This window comes from Equus caballus, chromosome 27, assembly GCF_041296265.1.
Source record: "Equus caballus isolate H_3958 breed thoroughbred chromosome 27, TB-T2T, whole genome shotgun sequence".
NCBI lineage: Eukaryota > Metazoa > Chordata > Mammalia > Perissodactyla > Equidae > Equus > Equus caballus.
Genome location: NC_091710.1, coordinates 55,432,987 through 55,440,604, shown reverse-complemented (window position 1 = coordinate 55,440,604; position 7,618 = coordinate 55,432,987). Strand labels below are relative to the sequence as shown.

Below are 7,618 nucleotides of genomic sequence, written 5' to 3'. Positions count from 1 at the left end.
TGAAGGCCGCCTCAGGTCACATACACACACTCACACACATTCTGCAAGACTTTTGATTGTTAACACTAATAGTTGGCTCAAGACAATGAGTTCCAACAGGACAGAGTGATCCTGTAAAAAATGTCTGTGAATTCTTGAAAGTTAACAATTCACCTCAACTTAAGACTTCATTCTTTTTCCTCTGTTCTCTCTACTTTCATTTTGTTTCTGCCTGAAGATGGTCTGGTTAGTCAGAAAGATCCCTGGTGGTTCCCTTGTCTTGGTCTGAGACCGAGGTCTGGGACGTTCAATGCTTCCTGCTTTGTGTGGAGGTTCCTCTGTCCTGCTGGGTGCTGGGCCTCTTGGGGAACAAGGAAGTTCAAGGTGTATTTTTGAGATAGGGCTTAGATCGTGCAAGGTAAGAATTGTTTCCTTATGATTGTGTTAATTAGAAGGCAGAGATAATCTATAATCACTACTTCTTCCATCCTCACCCAACTGCTTATAAGCCAACTAAAGAGAAAGCAAAAATAAGGGGCTAATTTTTATTCACCGCTAACTCCATGCCGGACACTTGCGGAGGGTTGCCTCATTGAATTCCAACCATCCCATGACAGAATTATTACTATCTGTCCTAGACACATGAAGCAACTGAGATTAACTCCAAACACCACACATTATGACGTGACCCCTGCTCGTTCTGCTACACCACACTAGCTCTGTTGGCAAAATTGGTAAATTCTTTTCAATCCACTATGATTTTTTTCAATTAATATATTTAGATGCATCTTTTAAAAATAAATATTGAGCTTGCTGGTTAACTCAGAATAGAACAGAAAAAGAGAATAAATAAGAAAACTGCTCTTGAAAAGCATTCCAGTTGATCAAGGCTCTACCATTTCTAAAAAAAAAAAGGTGTCTACTAATATTTTCATGATACTGTACAGTATTCTTTTAAAATGAATGATGCACAGTAGCAACTTAAAACAGGATGCTAACAAAAGGAATCATGTTTTATGTATTTTAAGGATTGTGTGCTAATTGGTTGAAAGACGTCCATCTTCCTGAGTGGGGACACCACTGAATTATAATCGGCTAGTGATGCACAACTATTATTCTCTTTTCAAACCATTGTACTAGTTTCTGTGATTTCGTCAGCAGTATTAGGAGAAAGTCTAAATATTTTTATGGCAGACATTCTGTGACTCTGTGGAAAATTGATGGGGAAAAAAGGCTGAAAAAGGAGAGTATAATTTTAAATGAAGGTAGTTGTGTACCGCCAGATGTTTATAGTTCATTGATTGAAATCCGGATTGACAAGACTAATTGCTTCCTCCTTAACAAGGGTGAAACCTTCTGTGCGCTGCCCTCGTTACTGGTGCAAGATCAAGTACAGCTTAGTCCAGACGTTAGCATCTAAAATCTTATCCTGTTTCTATCCTTCCTTCTCTTTAATATGTTTTTAAATAAAAAAACATGGAAAAGAAAAACATAAATTGGAACTATAATTTATAAATGTTTTATAAGTTCTTTTCAATTGATTTTTTTTCACTTTTAAACATTTATGTGATTGCCTACATTCAGGACTGTGCAGTTTATACAACTTACTATTTTTTCTTAGGAATGCATAATAACACAACAAAAGACATCTTTTTAATTTTAGCAAAAGAACATGTAGAAAAGAAAATGTCTTTCTTAGTGTCATCTTTATTTTATATGAAGAGTTAACTTTCTCATTTTACTACAAGTGCTATAATGATATTGTTATTATTTTTATTATTTATCTCATTATTGCATCTCCTAGCAAAATTCATTTTTCCAATTGATAGGCAATATTTCAATAGCAATTTTTAAAATATTCATATCCAGATTTTCTGAGAATTTTCACAGAAAAAAGTAGACCAACTATCTATTGCTATATAATAACCAATTGTATTTCTATTAGAGGAGAAAACATTTTTTGCTGGCAATTTTATCACCCAAATCCCTATAAGGACAAAGGAAACATGGTAAAAGCTGAGGAATTCTACCTTTCATTTTTATGGCTGCTGTGGGCAACGGCTGGCTCATCACCCAAGTGCCCCCAAATACATCTATTTGTAACTCGAGCAGTCAGCGGTCCTCAAGGTGGCTCAGAGACACTCAGGGGTCACTCTAATCCTTCCAGGGGGTCCTGAAGTCAGAACAGTTTTCATAATAGAACTAAAATATGATTTGCCTTGTCCACCTTCATGCTTTCACAAGCTACAGTTGAGTTTCCAAAGGCTACGTCCTGTGTGACAACAGATCAAGGCAGAAGCTGACCGGGAATGCGGTGTCTTCTGTTAAAGCAGAGACTAAAGAGAATCGCCAGACTGTCGGGCAGGGCCATATTCTTTGTTTTGAAAAAGTATAGTTTTTCAAAAATACGATATTCATCTTAACATGTAACATACTATACACGTATTTATTTGTATATAAGTGCATAACATGTAAACATTTTTAAATTTTCTAAGTTTAGCTTTCAAAGGAAGGAATTCTGAATAGATATTAGCAACATAAACCAAACTCTTTGAGCTCCTCAATAATTTTTAAAGCTGAAAAGGGGTCTTGAATCCAAACGATCTGAGAAACATGGCTTTAATCTATTAGTAAAGTTTTCTCCACGTTAAGGGAAAATATTTGGTCTGTTCTAAGAACTCAAAGACAAATTCATCTTATAACACTCATCTTCCAGTGTACCATTCTCACCTTAACTGAGTTTTGAAATCTTGTGTGTGTTTCACGTTTCAGGCACCTCTTCCTTTGGACTGGCCACATCCCCGTGCTCGGATCACAGATTGCGGTATCGAACAGACATACCTACAGATTGTGTAGTAATCCTTTGTTACACCTAATTTTTTAACAAATACACTTATCAACAAATCATCTTCACAGATAGAAAGACTTTAAGCATTTACAGCAGGACCAGCACAAGTGCTTGCTAGCTTTCCTTATTCGGTGAACTTTACAATGTATCCGGTTATACTTTAAGACACTTTTTAATTTTTTTTATGTAACCTCTGTCCCCATTTTTTGCAGTCAATATTAGTTGCAGCTTACAGTCTTGACTGGGGTACTTTCAGGTCCTTCTTCCAATCTCCCAGCCACACGTTTGTGTGATTTCTCTTCCCGGGAGGTAAGGCATGTTCCGTATTGGAGATGGCAGGCAGTGTCCAAATTCTCTGTTGGTCTAAAAACATTTATGTTTTACCTTCTCTCTTAAATAGTAGCTTAGTTGGTTATAAAATTCTAGTTTTTCCGTTATTTTTCTTGTCCACTCTGAAGACAGTTTTCCTTGATCAGAAACCCGTTTTCAGTCTGATTGTGATTCCTTTGTTAACTTTGCATGTGGCTTTTTTATTAATGATCAGAAATTGGAGGAGGAGGAAGAAGAGAGAAAAAGGGAAAACATAGAAAAACAAAGAGAGGGAAAACCGGCCTGTCCCATGGAGGCTTAGAGCGTGGAGCCCCAGGCGGAGGGCAGTGTACTGTGCAGCCGTGTGCTGAGCGCCGTGGACTGTCTGTCCCAATGTTTCAGTTGCAGATGGGGTGGACAGGCAGGAAGGCAGAGGCCCGGAGGGAAGGGGCTGCAGGCTAGTCCTTCAGCCCTCTTCTCCTGTCTCCAGCTGCGCTCCCTGTCACAGAGGGGAGCAGGGGAAGAGACAGAAGCACATAAACAACCTGCCCTGGGGGTGTTTCGCCATCTTTCCCACCCACACCATGTCCATGTCACCCATAGGAACACTCAGCCTGGTTTCCTCCACCTGTGAAACAGGCAGTAAAGGTCTTATTTCACAGGGTTCTTGTGAAGATTAAGTGATATCCTCCGTTATACTAATAAAAGCATCAAACATCTATTGAGTGCTTAAAATGCACCAGGCACTAGAATATGTCTTTACGTATATTACATTTGATATTTATTTAAAAGCAAAATGTTAAAAAGCCCTTAGCACAAAATATATATGCAATGCATTGTACCCATAATTATTATTATGGAAACTGTTCTCAGTCTATATATCTGTTAGAGAGAACGATTGGTTATCTGTGTCTGTATTTTAAAAGAATTACAGGCACCGGCCCCATGGCCGAGTGGTTAAATTCTCGCCCTCAGCTTCGGCGGCCCAGGGTTTCGCTGGTTCAGATCCTGCGTGTGGACACGGCACCGCTCATCAGGCCACGTTGAGGCAGCGTCCCACATGCCACAATCAGAGGCACTCACAACTAGAATATATAACTATGTACTGGAGGGCTTTGGGGAGAAGAAGAAGAAGGAAAAAAAAAAAAAGATTGGCAACAGTCCTTAGCTCAGGTGCCAATCTTTAAAAAAAAAATTAGAAAAAAAAAGAATTGCAATTTTTTTATAGACAAAGCTCGTATCTTTAATTTGTCTCCATTATTTACATCAGACACCTGGATGCATTGACCTGTATATATGCACAGAACATCATTACCATCTGTTGGAATTCTCTGGATTGTGTTTTTAAAATCCATACAGAGAAACAAAGTCTACAGGAGTGATGCTAACGAATTCAGAATTCTTTATTTTAGGCAAGCACCAAATTTAATTAGCGTTGAAATATACAAAAATACACAGTGTTCATGCTCTCCAGGTAATGCGTGTTGTGTTTCCATTTTCCTTTTTTCACAAACAATGACTGTACCTGTGAATCTCTGTCTTGCTTTTACAGATTCACACAGTAAATTACAAAAAGAAAATCATATCAGAAAATTGTGTGAAGATTATTCTCGAGTATTTTAATGCAATTTAGCAGAGGGGAAATGAGAACGCACCACGAGGCAACTTAGGTTGATGGCACCTGGTGATAAAAATCCAAAGAAATCCTGGCTGGATGACAACAGCAGATATGATGGAAGTGGAGAGTATGTGAGCTTCAGAATCAATTGTGGGAGAGTTTAATGAGATAAAATGTTTTAAAGTGGTTTAAAGTGATTTTTAAATTGCACAACTTAAACTTTCACCAGAAAAACAACCGTTCTGTAAGAAATGGAACTTGGGGAACAGGATTTGTCACTGTTGTTTTTCTCCAAAGCCGTGTGAGGCTTTCTCTGCTGAATTCACAATGCTTGATTAAAAGAAAGAGCCACTGTTATTTTTTCAGGTAGATAAAAATCTGATGGTAAATATAACTTGTCTAAGCCAGAAATCTGGGAAAAGTAAAAACTGAGACCAGCACTTGCACCATCAGGGGCAAATCCATCTGAGAGGTGAACTGGCCATGGGCTTCCCAACAGTGTCCTCCACCTATTTCCCTAAGAGAGCATTCTGCACTTCACGCAGTGTCATCTATAAAATACTGAAGAGGGGGCCATCCTCTCCCTAGGCATACAATCCCACATCAAGTACCACCACTTACACTTCCTCCTGAGGAAATTCAGATTCCCGATTCTTCTTTCAGTCCCTCCTACAGGGCAAGACGGGACCTTGATGAACAAGCGCTCTCTCTCTCTCTCTCTAAGTTGTTCTACTGTTTGTTTTCTGCAGACTTATTCTCCTGCATAAACTATTTTGTGGAGAAAGCAGCTAAGTTAATTTTTATTGGCCTCAGTGGGGTTTTTTTGTTTTGTTTTAACACAGATACAGGAAATTATCTTTACAGAAAAAGGAAATTATTCCAAGTCTCATAATTGTCTAACTTGGGAGCAGAAAATTATGTTGCTTTCGGGTTTTATGTCCTTCAAATTTCAAATTAGTCCTGACTTCTACCTAAATCTAACTCGTGAGCCCCGTGTTCTTCCCCATTGTGTCCTCTATTCCAGACACAATAGTACGTATCACACTGATCCTTTTGTTTAGTTTTTTTGTGTATCAGATCCCTCTAGATTGTGATCACCATGAGGGTAGTGTCCAAATCTATCTTGTACATCATTGTATCTCAAATACTTAACTCAGAGTCTGAAAAGTGCTTTGTGCCTATAATTAGAAAAATGTGACTAATAGATAAACTTACTTTTCCTGAATAAGGATCAAAGAGCATAAAGACAGCATATGGGGACTGCATCACATGGTTTACAAGATACCATGGATGTAGGAAATTATTTTTCTTTGTTATTTATAAGATATCATGTAAAACACCAGACCTGTTTGTTGAATGTGAGGCTTATCACAGTCATCAGGTGGCCATCCCTGGAGAGGGGATCTGATTTGAAGTGCTAAGTTATGGATGGTATATCTGTTCCAGATATTTCTGTTGGCATTCTGCCCTGTGCACTGCTTTCAATGTGGTCCTCTTTATTGGATTAATTTGATGTATGGGGAGTACATTCCACCTGTCCACACAAAATAACCAATAACCATTCTATAGATAAGAGAGACAAGGTGAGTTTGACTTGAGCAAAGCTAAGGATTATAATCCAGGAGGGCAGTTTCCACAAAGGAAGAAAGCAAGTCATTCCGGAGAAGCATGACTTTCAGCACAGTGTTATACCTTTTTAGAACAAAGAACATACATTAAATACGCCCAGGAGACATGCTCATCAAAGCCTCAAAGAGGTGTTCAGTTACAAATTAGCAGGTCAACATGGCCCTGATGTCAAGAAAGGGAACTTACCTTCAGGAGTGCTGACATGGGTCTTACTGATACTGATGGGCATAAGAGGGGAAGTATCCATTCTTACCTTGAAAGAGTGCACTCTTGTTGTTCTATATAAATTTTATGATTCTTTGTTCTGTTTCCATGAAGAATGTCATTGGGATCCACTCATGTGTGGAAGATAAACACATAGATAAGGAGAACAGAGTAGTGGTTACCAGAGGAGAAAGGGATGGAGGGAGGGTGAAAGGGATAAAGGGGCAATGTTTGGTGATGGATAAAAACTAGACCGTTGGTGGTGAGCACGATGCAGTCTGTACAGAAATTGAAAATTAATAATGTGAACCTGAAATTCACATAACGTTATAAACCAATATGACCTCAATAAAAAAATAATTTTAAAAAGTACATTCTTTTACTTTGAGATGATCTTTAGAGCACTCTTTAATGGTTAGAGCTGCTGTACAACGTGTGTTTGATAGTCCATAAGTCAGGCTTCTTTAGTTCAAGCTGAAACAGTTTTGAACCGGAACAGCTACTCCACATACGTCAATATGTGAAAATCTCTTGTCACAACAAATTCCCAGCTGGATTATGAATGCAGCTTAAGTTTTTGTATGAGACACTCTCCTGAGAGATTTGGATGTTTGGAGAGAGGCAGAAAGGTAGAGATATGCATAGATTCCAAGGGTCCCCACAAGACATAAAGGGATGTCATATTTAACCGGATTAAACTTATCAAATTAAATAAATTTATCCGGAATTCTGAATCAAATATATTAGCTTCAGTTGCAGAAAGATGGTCTAGTGGTTGAATAAATTTGGGTCTAATTGGTGGCCTATGTCAAATACATTTGAGATACTAGAACATCCTTGATATAAGGTAGAGAAAGGAATTTAAAGACTTAGATAGAAATGTTGAAATGGATTATCATGTTCAACTCCCACCTGCCACCGCTCATGACACCTCAAGGACAGTCCAGTGGTCTCTCCCTTCACCAATGGACATTGGGGCAGAGAATCCCAAGATCCTTGAAAAGCTAAGGAATAACTGAATTCTCAAGTCT

General features: G+C 38.4%; 1 long non-coding RNA gene across 1 annotated transcript; it reads left to right on the top strand.

Annotated features, from left to right (window-relative positions):
- Window positions 1-6,970, top strand: LOC138921051 (uncharacterized). Its single transcript, XR_011433295.1, has 3 exons — window positions 1-397; window positions 2,752-3,136; window positions 4,689-6,970. It is a non-coding gene; the product is annotated as an uncharacterized lncRNA (long non-coding RNA).
- The last annotated feature ends 648 nt before the right edge of the window (window positions 6,971-7,618 follow it).